Source organism: Alligator mississippiensis, chromosome 1 (genome assembly GCF_030867095.1).
Source record: "Alligator mississippiensis isolate rAllMis1 chromosome 1, rAllMis1, whole genome shotgun sequence".
Taxonomy (NCBI): domain Eukaryota; kingdom Metazoa; phylum Chordata; order Crocodylia; family Alligatoridae; genus Alligator; species Alligator mississippiensis.
In genome coordinates, this window is record NC_081824.1 from 475,844,634 (window position 1) to 475,858,157 (window position 13,524).

A 13,524-nucleotide genomic window follows, 5' to 3' on the forward strand; every position below is an offset into this window, starting at 1 on the left:
TCAGCCCTTCCCAGCTCAGGAGTGTGGGGCAGCCAGGCATTGGTGCTTGCAGCCAGTCCTGCTGCCCCCAGGTTTGTGGCAGGGAGGGGGCAGTGGGGCAGTCAGCCTTGCCATCCCAGCAGCCCCCACAGCAGTGGCTCACTCTGCCTGGCTGCCACTACCAGTCCGCTCTGCACCCATTGCTGGGAGCACTGGATGTAGCTGGCAGGTGGGTAGGGTCTCCATGAAGACCAGCCTGGGACCCCCACAGGCAGGGCACACTCAGCGGGGTGGATGGGCCGGGCCCAAGGGCAGGTGCAGAGCAGCGTCCAGGAGCGGGACAGGCAGGCAGGGCCAGGATTGCAGGGCAGTGACTGCCCAGGGCAGAGCTGCCATCTGCTCCCTGCATATCCCAGCCCATGCAGGGAGCAAATTGAGGCTCTGGGCCCTGCACTGTCACTGCCCCACGATCCTGGCCCAGATGACCCAATGAGCATATTAAAAGGAGTTAATGCTGTTTGATGCACGTATCCTCTCATTGTTCGAGCCTTAGTTGTAAAAGCATATTAAATACATTCTGGTAGCAGTTTATTTTTCAACAGCACAGCACGAAAATCTAATTTTCATTCAAAAGAACAAAAAATGCGGTTTTGTGCTATTCGCTCCAATCTTCACAAAATAATTGCATTTTCTTGGACTGCGTTGTATGTCACTGTCTGTCAGCCAGAAACCACATGAGCAAAGAAATACACAGTGTGTATGATTGTCTGCAACACCGTGGGACTGTGCCTCATAAAAAGTGTGTGTAGGATCAGGTCTTTTCTATAGTTCTGCGTATTTGATATTTTGGAAAATAGTCTTGAAATGAATAGTGATGTCTCAAAATCCAATTAATGTACTTGGTGTTCTTCTGGTCATTTTTATGGGTTTACAATCACATTTAACTATATTTCTGCATAGGTGCCACTATTCAAAATGAAACGTTTTGGACTGTTTGAGTTGCAATTTGTTTCGAAGTGTGAAAGAGAAACAAGGGGCACACTGTGTTGTGGAATTATTGCAAAAATGCCTACAGAGGATAATTTAGCATTTAGACTAGTGGTTATCAACCACATTAGACTAAGATACCCCTTGTTAAGCTCAAGGCCCCCCTCAGAAAATGCCAACTCTTAGCTTTCACTCATGTTTGACTACAAAAAACACTAGAGCAATTTGTCTGCTGCAAAGAACTCAGGTCAGAATATTTTTGCCAATGTGCAATTCTATATGAACTATCTGGATTTATCTTGTGAATTGTATGTTAGGTGTTTCCACACCTAACAGTGCTAGTATTACGCAGCACCCTGTGGCACCCTTAAAAGGATCCCAGAGCACCCCACAGGGCCCCGCACCACGATTGAGAATCACTGATGTAGATCCTCTCCAGACTAAGTCTGAAACCATGATGCCTGAAACACTTTTAAAAGTAATGCAACCAGGTGTAAGCCAGTTGAAAGCAACAGGATTGCAACTATACTACTAGTAGCATTATCTGAAGACAGATATAACTGAAGACAGAATCTGAGCTCTGAAACTTTTCTTACCAGTGATGATTCAGGAGGAAGAAGAGACCTAACTTGATTCTTCAGCTCTAGTTGTGTTTGTAGGCCTGGAAGTTTGAAAAATATTTTAAATTGAGCAGAACTGATACGCTAGGAAATAGCATGCAGACCAAGGAGCTCATTTTTTTACAAGTCCTTCCCTGTGTAGGATCACGTTTTAATGTAGGTGCAGTAGTTTGACTCCTAAGCATTCATCATCGCTAAGTACAGGCGTTCAAGAAGCCCACAGTGGAAGCGCTCTAACTTTTGAGCTTTACTCTAAGCACCCTGTTTAGGTCAGGAAGAAGCAGAGCACATGTTAGCGCCTGTGGACCTGGACAGCTGTGCTATCCTGGACTCAGTGTCTCTCTGAGAGAGCTGCAGGCTGGAAGGCATTGGTGCAGCAGACGTAGAAGACCGCTGGCCATGTCTCCCCCTTCAAGGACCGTGGACCCCCAGCCTTCGCCAATGCCTGGGGCTCGTGTCAGGCAGCCACACCAAGCCATGGGGTTGCCTATGCCTGCCGCGGCTGTCCCTCTCCCCCACAGTAAAGCCTGGACCAGGAGTGGGGCCATGGGGAAAGGAAGAGCTCCTCCCTTCACCCCCAGTTCTCCCAGTAGATAAGCTGGGGCCACTGGGCTTTGCTTTCACAAGTTGCCCCAGTGACCACCTGGCCTGGTGAGCTGCTGGGCTGTGATCTCCCACATGCTCTGAGCACTGCTGCACCCCTTCAGGACTGGCCTGGACCCACCTGGGTGGCCTGTGCCTACTGGGCAACCAGCAGTGGTCCAGAACCACGTGCATTAACTCCTTATTCTGGCATTGCGACTTTCTCAGGGTGTCTCCTCCAAACAGCGGGTGGCCATCGGGAGCACCCAGTCATATGACTCAGCAGCCTAGGCATAAGCACCCTGTGGCCTGTCCATTTTCCCCATCCGATTTGTCCCTCTACCTGTATCACAGCCCGTGGCAACAGGAGTCCATGGTGCATAGCCTGCCCCATCACAATCAGCCAGCGCCCATTGGACCCCATCCATGCATCAGATCAGGAGGGGGAAAAAGTGCTGTTAAGTTGCTTGCCAGCCTGTCCAGGTCCAGACCCAGGAGTCCGCCTGGCAGCCAGATGCAGGAATCCTTCTGCCACGTGTGTCCCTTTCGAGAAGTGGCAGGGAGGGAGGGAATGAGGGAGGGCAGCTTTTGACAAGGAGGGCATTTTCTCTTGTTCCTGCAGTGGTTGTCCTGTCCCTGACCTGGGGGTGATCTCTGAAAAAAACTGCTGTTTACCCTTCTGCTTGCTGAGCTCGATAAAGGGTATCAATGCTTTTCCATGAGTGCCTTGCGGGGAGAGGGAGCAGCTTACATGCAAGTATTCAGAGTATCTGTGCTTAGGCTCAAGTCTCCCGTGGAGCACAGCATGGCCCTGACAGAAATGGCAGGGACATGTCCATGCAGATTTATGATCCCACTGACTGGGACATGTGATCTTAAGCACTTAAAGGGGTGCGGGGGGCGAGGACTGGCACCTTGGCTAGGCTCCAGGCTTTGGCAGGGGGGAGAAGCGGGCAATTCACCCTCCCCCAACACCCCAGCATTTCTGGCCCCAGCCCCATGGTGGGCTTCTCAGCCATAATGGCCTGAGAGAGGGCTATAACCACAGGGGGTGGCCTGTGGCAGCCTCATATCCCCCCCCACTGCCCCTTCCTTCCTCCCTCCCTTGTTTCCCCCAGGACCTGAGTCCCTGCCATGGTCACGTGGAGCTGTGGCGAACCGCACCATCACGGGTTGCACAGTGTCCTCACACGTGGCCTGATTCATCAGGAGAGCTTCAGAAGAGTGACCCTGTTTGTCTGGTGGTTTGCAAACTCCTGTACAGAGTTTAGGAAATCAACTAGGTTCAGAAGGGAAAGTCAAATCATTGCTGCCTTTGCAGGCAGTAGATTGGGAAGGTGGGGAAAGAGTTTCCTCTCCTCCCATTGAAAAATGTGAAGTTTTTTTCCTAAGGGGAACATCATAGACACTGTATCCCAGAGGATTATTATTTTTTTATTGTGAGATTGCTCTAGTAAGGGAACACTACATGAAGGTTAGCCAGACCGCTGGATATTACTGTTCATATAGCCAGGAAAAGCAACAATTAAACAACAGTAGCTAATAAAACAAATCATGCAGGAGTTGACAAAAAAAAGCTAGCTACAAATGCTTCCAAACCAGGTGCCCAGGATTATTAGAAACTGGTTTTAAGACACGAGAACAGAGAAACACTCTCTGCTTCCTTATGGGCCACTGAATGCATCCAAAGTTTCTGGGACGTTATATCTGTAAGCAGGACTCAGGGATTTCTGGTCCTGCATCCTGTATTAAGCGCAGGCAGTGTAAGTACTTCTCACAGTCTACATTTTACACATGCATTTGGTTTCCCCACATAAGTCGTGATGCTACATATTAGTATATATGCATAGGTGTGCTGAGGTAGATTTCAAGCATGTTCAAGTAGATTTTTTTACTTCTATTAGGGAACTTGCCCACTGCCAGAAATCAGTGCAGAAGAATCAGTTCTTAAGACAGGTTCACTATGGGCAGAAGCAAAATAGCAGCAGACCCGCATTCACCTGCACCCACATTCACATGTGTCCCAGCCACAGCCTGCGGAGGGTTCGGGATTGAGAGTCTGGTCGGGGGTAGAAAGGTAAGAAAGATTTATTGACTTCACACAAACACAACTACGCGTAATAATAACACAAACAATGACAGACAAAAGCAATTCCCGTCAGCAACTTATTGTCAGTCTCCTCTGGTGCCTGATACACAGCGAGCTTCTTTTCCACAAAGTTCAGCGAAGTCAGGCGTCCCTGAACGACACTGTCTGAAGGGTGCCGTGAAGGACCCTGGAATGCAGTCCTTGGGTTCCTCGAGGTCCACAGGCCCACTGATCTAGGCAACAGCTAACTAATCCTTTTCACAGAGTTGTATCTTCCTTCTGAATGGTTTTTAAATATTCCAGCTCATTTATAGCTTCTGAATGATACTGATAACAAACGACCACTCAGATTCCTTTTACTTCAACTGTCCTTAGACTGACCAATTAGCAGTATAAGCTTTGCATTTCTTTGATAAGGTCATTTTAACTGTGCCACAGGGTCTTACTACTTTTAGGCTTTGCTAAATTGACTAGGCTTTCCTTTATACAAGGCTTCACTACATCTTAAACTTGAATTAGGCTTTTAGCAACAACATATAGTTTAATATCTGAACAATTACAGAAAAACACTTGGTCTAATCTTCATAGAGCCTTCAGCAAGCACCTGTATCACACAAACACACTTTTTAGCTGTCACGCTCCACCCCTTGCTTGCTGAAGCACTATGACGGCTACAGTTGAGATGCTAAAGCTACATGCGCTACATCAGTAAATGGGGAGAGATCTATAAATTTAACTTGCATAGCATGAACAGATTTACAACAACAATGATTGAAACACCATTTAGCTGTTGCCACTAGGGCAATGCAGAATACTATGATGCTCAAGATGGTTAGCCACGTAGTTGAGGTGACACTTGGTGACACACAAATAGTACAGATTACATCATACCATTTACAAGGCTCGGGCATGTTGACAACTAGACTGATGATTCGTCCACCCTCTCGAGCAAGGAGAGCCAACTGAGTGCCTTGCCAAGCCTTTGCCTCAAGGCTTTGCAGCTTATTTTTTACTTCATTCTAGTTTTTTAACTGTGGCATGTCTACATCTGATACCCATGCAGTAGGTATCATAAAGTTGAGAGGTATAGTCTCAGAGGAAATTTCTGGCCATTTTAGGGCAGTAGTATGGTTACTTAATTGCAGTAGAGCGACGGCTCCACTTTTAGCTCCTAAGCAACACGAATTGCATAAAGTTCAGGTGGTACCATTTCAGTGCAGTAAACGACCTGGTTCTTCCCAACAAACACGTTGCCCTATTGTTACATATGACACATTAGGTAACTTGTATACGCAGGTCATGTTAGGTGGGCTAGGAGGCCAGCCTCTCCATAGGGTCCCTAATCCAATCAAGGTGCTACTAATTGGAACTAAGGGGGACTGTGCTACATACCAAGAGCCATCGGGGGTAACTATTTCTCAGATGGGGCGATGCAGATTCCAGTCCCAAAGGCATCCTCCTCCTAGCCCCATGTTTAGCAAATAAGCAGTGGTCCAGTTTCCCTCTTTTACCCCCTGCACCAGGAATGAACTTTTTCCTTTATCACAGCCTTCCCAAGTGGTAATCCAGGTACTTTGATAGGGGTATCTCTCTTTAAATGTTGCAGGCATCCCATGATGCTCTAAGCCAGGGGGCCATTCTCTATTTTTAACGTTGTTTATTATCTGGGAAAATGCATATTTAATGATAACTGGACTTGTGCACACGCAGTACTCCAAGTTTGATTTTTGTCTGCTTTAAAACCAGTGTCCATCATGACTTGGGCAAGACGGGCAGTCTCTAATCCTACATCAGTTAGCAATTCGTCAGTGTGCTCTAAGGTTTTTCCTTTGAGCATGCCTCCCCCAGTGAGCAGCCCTACCGCCTGTTGGAGATTGGCTACTCCTTCAGTGTTTTTCTGGGATTTATCCAAGTTGCACACATTCATAGCGGAGTTAAGTCCGTTCCAAAGATAACCTGGAGTATCTCTTCGTCTGCGGGACTTAAGTGCGCTTATGGAACAGAAAATGACTGGCCATTCCCATCTAAGCAACCCTTCAGCTACCCGAGCTCCTGCTGAACAGTTTGGAAAAGTAGCTCAGACATACCATTGTTCTGGTCTGAACAATATTCGGGCAGTGAACAACGAAGCATTTAGGAGGGTTGGGATCCTAACTTGTGACCTCCACCAGGGTGTGGAGTTATACACGGATGGTGTCGGGGCCTCCCATGGGGGAATGGCCAGAGATAGTAGTGAACACCCCATTTTCTCACAGATCACATTTATTCTTCTTACTTTGAGATCCTGTAACCGTGCTTCACCTCCCAGAGAGCGAAAGAGCTCCCACTGTCGCTCATGGGAACGATGCTGTATCAGGGTAATAAATCGGCATTGTCTGGGCAGGATCATAGCACTGATTTGCTTTAGGAACCCCACTGGTATAAAAGGATGAGGATAAGTGGTGGAGACTTGCGGATACAGCCCCCCTAACTGGTTGTATTGAAGTGGGTACCATTCCACCACGCCTCTGTGTAGGTATGATTCACAAACCGTGTAATAACTTTGTTGCAACCTGTAACGCGCTCTCCTACCTGGTGGGCCTCACACCATCATTGGAGAGTGTTGTCAGCCATAGGAATGGGAGAGGGCAGATCCTCCCATCATCGCAGTGGCTCGAGAGGCCGAACAGATGCAGAATGCACTATTGGGGACACAAACTCAGGGGCGTTGAGCTCAACGGGGCTCTCCTCAGGAAGTGTGTAACAACAAACTCCCAAACGAGCAGAGCTATAACAACCACCTCCCCTCCCACAGTTAGTCTTTCCAGCCTTCAGGTAGGGAATGAACCCAAGATAATAACTGGTGCCACAGGTGCACTGACAGTCACCAGCTTGCCAATCAACTATCCTGTTTCTTCTACTCAGAGACCAGGACATCACTTGCTCCGGGGTGGCAGGTTTTTTCCAGTATGGATACTGCAGCTGGACCACGTGAAGGCCATCTGAATGCGTTTCTGGGGGATGTTCTTCAGGGTCAGGCTACTTCTTGAGGTTTTCAGGAGCAAGTTCATTAATATCTGGGTAATAAGAAGGATAGTAGACATGCCCTACCCAGGAGACACAACAAGGCATTAATAAAAAGAGTACACTCATAACAGTCCACCACTTCATGATGCCAGTCGATTCAGACTGGTGACAGGACTTGTCTTCAGTGGCAGGCTCGATTAGAAATGGCTATGGCTGCACTTGTGGACAGATCCAATCTGTGGGAACAAGACAACAAGGAGCCTGGCTCCCGTTAGGTGAATCTGACTTAAATACCCACCATGTATTATGCATACCTTTTGCTAATAGTGTTCCCCCCCCATATATCTCCTTGAGGATGCTTCACTACTACTCAACCTCCTGCCTGGAGCTTTCCCGGGTCACCACCCCTAGGTTGCTCTACTGCCAGCTCGCGGGGACCACCCAATCCAAAGGTCTGCTGCAAAGGGCTACCTCCCAGACGGGGTCGGTTATTGGCCCAATTGATAGCTCGATCCAGGTGCAAGTCCCAGTCTTTAAGAGCCGGGCCAGCGGCCAACCACAAATTGCATTTGAGGATGCCATTGGCTCGCTCTACCAATCCATTAGACTGCGGATGGTATGGGATGTGATATGTCCATAACACGCTGTTTTGCGGTCCAGTCATACACAAGATGGTTGCAGAAGTGGGGGCCATTATCGCTCTGTAGTTCTGCTAGCAAAGTTTCCAGTGCCGCACAAGTGTCCTGGGCTGTAGCTCTTGCTGAGGCACGGTTAAATGTCATTCCTGTGACAACTTCTACAGCTACAAACACATACTGTCGCTTTCGGGAAGTCCGAGGGAGGGGGCCTATACACATTGCCATACCTGCCACACTACCTTTCCTTCACATAATGACAGCGGGACATTCGGGCAGGGTTTTAATTGCATTTTTACCTCACGGCAAGTGATGCATGCGTTGACTATTTCTTGTGCTTCTTTCTTAGTTACATGAATATCCCAAGATGCAGCCAGGAGGGCGGTTCCATCACGCCCGGGGTGTCCATGTTGTTGATGTAGCCATTCTGCGGCTCGTTCCCCAGGTGTACAGTGGGAGGAGGAATTGGGTCATGATGGACTAGCCACTTTATCTTTTTCTTCAACATACAAGGTTTCAGCGCTCTCCTCTCTTGTTAGCTGATCAACTCGCCTATTCCACATTGCCTCTGGGCCTTCTCCTGCCTTATTTCCATGTGCTGCACTCACATGTCGGATGTGTAGAGGAAGTTTATCTTGGGCTAACTCCCATAAGGCTTTCCACTCTTCGTGGCTCCAAATGTCTTGTCCTTGTCTTTTAAAGTCCTCTTTATTCCATAGGGGTAGCTATTTAGTACATCCTTCTACTACCATCCAGGAGTCGCTATAAATATAGATGGGCCTTCTAGGATGTGGACCTTCTGTTAATTCCCACACAGCCACACCGAGCACTGCTTGGAGCTCGGCACATACTGCGTGCTTTTTCCGAGGCCGTGTGATACTGCTTGCTTGCCATCTCGAATCCTCAAGGCAGCTGCTCTCCAGGCATGACCTTGAGCAGACCCATCTGTGAACCAGACTTCAGCATCAGCTGAGGTCTCCATTTCAGGCGAGAAAGGAGGTGCTTCTTTGATGGGTGAAGGTTCACTGCAGCTTGTTTGATCAGGATAAGCATTAATTGTACTTTCAGTGAATCTTTTAACTAATGCAGGGCGTCCCTTTGGGGTTACTCGTTGGACTTGGCTCAAAATGTAATAAATCCACTTTTGGACCATGGTATCTTGGACTCTCCCCCCAGGTGGTAGCCGGCGATCTGGCACAGCTATTCCAAGGATAGGTATTGGAGTAGTGATAACTGTGGGTAATTCCCCTCTCAGTGCTTCTGTGGCTTCCAGGGCTGCTGTTGCTGCACACAACATCTGGGCTAAGAGAGTATACCTTGCTTCTGCCCCTCTCCAGCCTCGGCTCCAGAATCCAAGGGGTTTTCCTTCTGCTTCCAAGGACCCCTTCTGCCACAGGCTCCAGTGTGGTCCTCCTTCCGAGACACCTATATGGAGCCAAAGCTCTCCTTCGGAACGTCATGCTGCTACAGAGGCATGAACAGTTACTGCTTCTTTAAGGGCTTGTAAGGCATATTTATACTCAGGACTCCATTCCCATTTAGTTCTCTTCTTACATAGATTATACAAGGGACAAGCCAATACGCTGAACTCAGGAACATGCATACGCTAAAAATTGAGTGCTCCCAATTGGGCTTGCAGTTCTTTCACATTAGTGGGAATCGAGGTCTCTACTATATTTCTCAGCTCCTCAGCTGGTATTGTGGCCCCCCATTCTGCCATTTTATTCCTAGAAATTCACACTGGGGCCCGACCCTTTGGATTTTTTGTTCAGACAGTGTGAATCCAAAGGTAAGCACTTTCTCTTTCAATGATTTAAAGGCCTTGAGGGCAGCCTCTCTGTCTTGACTGCTTACCATGACATCATCTATGTACGGCCATATGCATATGTCAGGGTACTTTTCTTGAACTTCATGAACTATTGTAGCTAAAACTCCATGAGCCAGGGTGGGGCTGTGTATCCATCCCTGGGGCAACACGGTGTAGGTATACTGCTGCCCTAGCCACGTAAACGCAAATACTGGCCAGTGACTCTCCTGGATGGGAATAGGAAAAAACATGTCTTTGATATCAACGGATCCCATCCACACGAGTCCATAACATCGGATGCTTTCCATCAAGGCTGGTAGCGATGGGACAGCAGCTGTTAAGGGGTCAGTATAAGCATTCAAAGCTCGAAAGTTAATAGTCAACTGCCACCCTCCTTTTGGCTTGCGCACTGGCCACACTGGATTGTTATGCGGGGAGTGGGTTCGGATAATAGTCCCACTTCTAACTGCTGACTTATGATACACTGGATGGGTTGGGTGGCCTCGGGGGCAGTTCGACACTGGGGTCTGCATACTCCTTTCATGGGAGGCAGGGTTAGTGGGATCATGCTACATCGAGTTACAGCTGTTATAGCCGTTTCTTTTGTTTCTCAGTGAGGCACTGCACACCCAAACTGCCAGTTCTCTTGTTCAAGGGCAAACTGCTGTCCTCTTAATACATTAAGTCCCAGTAAGCTTGGTCCCCTTTTAAGTATTACTGCGGCTGCTGTTACCTTAGAGCCATTAGGTAATGCGAAGGTTGCTTGGACTAGATGTCCTGGTCGTGTGGTGCCTCCAACTCCAATTACTTGATTAGGGGTTCCTTTCTCCCCCTTCCAATCTGCAGAATCTAAAATACAGATCTGGGCACCAGTGTCTAACAGCATATCAATTGACCTTTTACTTTTACCTAATTGAACTGCTTTTTCGCTTGCTTTTTCACTGCAGTGTTTAGCCCACAGCCCTCGCAAAACGTTGGTGGACACTCCATCAATTTGCACTTTATTAAAACCGGCAGCTAACAAGTCTTTCCACAATTTTGCTCGCGGGGTCTTGGGCCCACCTTCTCCAGCTTTTCCCAACAATTCAGGGGGATCAGGAGGTTTGTCTTTTGCTGAGGCCACCGCCATGGCCTTAGCAGTTTTTGTCGACTTAGCCAGCCCTGGCTTCTGCAAAATGGGTAGAAGCTGCACTAATCACTGTATTGCATCTCTTACCGGGTGATCTACTGCCTCTGGCTCCAAGGCCAACAAGGCCAAGGTGCACTCTGTTGGTGCTCGTCGGCAAAACCTCCTCCACAGCGGTGCTGTCACAACCTCTGTATCTGGCGTGCGAGTCCAAACCGCTGCACGAATGATTTCAGTTAATGCCAATTGATACAAGCAGCGGACAGCCTCCCCTAAGTTATTCCATGCCCGAGGGGCAGGGCTAAGCTCTTCTTTCATATTACCATAGCTGGCTGCAGTGGCTTGGAGTGCAGCAGAAAACAAAATAACATTTTCATCACCTCTTGCAAACTGATTTAACTGGAGCTCGGGGCGCAGAATGATTTGGGCTGCTTCGGCCCTACTCCCTGAAATTGCAGAAGCTCCTTCACTATACATTCGAACTAGCCAGTCTATCACTGGTTCTCCTGGCTTGGACTTATGTTGTTCCTGTATATCTCTTATTTCCACCCAGGTAAATGAACGTAGCTCTGTTCGGGGATTCCCTCCTTGAGGCCCTAAATGGGTTAATACCACAGGGAAGGCCTGGCTAGTTTCCTCCCTCTGGGCAGGGACATACGGTGGCAGTTCAACATCAGGCTCATCACCAGTCTCCTCCTCTCCCTCTTCCCAGAGCTCAACTTCTGGTCTCTGCTCCTAAAGACATTGTCTGATCTTGTGGAAGGATGGCTCCACAGTCTGAGCTAACTGTGCCCTCTTCTGGAGGAAAGCGGCTACATGCGCGATCATGATTTTCCTCTCCCTCCTTTCTAAAGTGTCCAAGCGGCTCTGAGCGGCCCGTGTCTCCTCGCACGCCACGCTGTTAGACTCTCTCACGTCTTCTAACTCTTTACGCAGCTGGGTGACCTTGTCCCAGAGCTGGGCGACTTCTTCAGCCCCTAACCACAGGCATGTTGCCAGCAGCCATGACAGACACCCCTTTTTGGGCTAGGGAAGCAGCAGCAAACCTAGCCCAATGATCGGGTACAGTTCCTGGGTCACTCCAGGCAGGTCTCAAACTATCGTTATCCCACCCGGGATTCTCCATCCCCGTTACCTCCTTAAGCAAAGCTACTAACAGGGCCCATGCAACTCCCTCCATTCTGCCCTTTCTTTCCGGACCAGAGCCTCTCAATCCTGTTCATGACGTCAATTTATGGCCCAGCAGCAGCCTGCGGAGGGTTTGGGATTAAGAGTGTGGTCGGGGGTAGAAAGGTAAGAAAGATTTATTGACTTCACACAAACACAACTACGCGTAGTAACAAAACAAACAATGACAGACAAAAGCAATTCGCGTCAGCAAGTCTTCTCTGGTGCCTGATACACAGCAAGCTTCTTTTCCACAAAGTTCAGCGAAGTCAGGCGTCCCTGAACGACACTGTCTGAAGGGTGCCGTGAAGGACCCTGGAATGCAGTCCTTGGGCTCCTCGAGGTCCACAGGCCCACTGATCTAGGCAACAGCTAACTAATCCTTTTCACAGAGCTGTATCTTCCTTCTGAATGGTTTCCAAATATTCCAGCGCATTTATAGCTTCTGAATGATACTGATAACGAATGATTGCTCAGATTCCTTTTACTTCAACTGTCCTTAGACTGACCAATTAGCAGTACAAGCTTTGCATTTCTTTGATAAGGTCATTTTAACTGCGCCACAGGGTCTTACACTTTTAGGCTTTGCTAAATTGACTAGGCTTTCCTTTATACAAGGCTTCACTACATCTTAAACTTGAATTAGGCTTTTAGCAACAACATATAGTTTAATATCTGAACAATTACAGAAAAACACTTGGTCTAATCTTCATAGAGCCTTCAGCAAGCACCTGTATCACACGGGCACACTTTTTAGCTGTCACAACATGCACCCATGGCAATATGCAGGAAGACAGGGGTGGGCAATTATTTGGGCTGGAGGGCTGCAGAAGGAGTTTTAGTGAGCTGTTGAGGGCTGTGGTGGGGGCTGACCCTGCCTCAGGGCCCATGGCTATTTATAATACCTAGCATGGTGGGAGGATGGGAGAGCAGAGGAGATGCCAATTGATCCTATTCAGCCCCGGGGCCCATCTGCCCCACGCCCACCACTGGGGGTGCTGGATGAAGCAGGAAAGTAGTCAGTCTCCTTGGAAACCAGCCCAGGACCCCCAGGGGCAGGGGTGCTTGGCTGCCCAGATGGGATGGGGCTGTGAGTGGGCAAGGAGCAGCATCCGGGAGCAGGATGGGCAGCCAGGGCTGGGATCACAGGGCAGTGACAGTGCAGGGCTGGGTCCTGGGGCAGAGCCATGATCTGCTCCCTCCATGTCCCTGCGATGGGCGCCAGTCCCATGGGCAGTTGCTGCCTGCAGAACTAGCGTCCATCACAGGGATGAGCATCCCAGCATCCCCTTCTTCCCCATGGAGACCCTGCCCACCTGCCTGCCCATCCATCCAGTGTCCCCGGCTGTGGATGTGGGGGAGACAGCCCACTGTGCCCAGGCAATGGGGTCACAACGGTGTCTGGTGACAGTAGCAGAGACACTGGCAGCAGCAGCCAGAAGGAGCTGCCACTGCGGGGGCTGCTGGGAAGTCGAGTCTGGTCACCATGCCACCTGTGCCACACCACCCAGCCCTGCAGACTACAG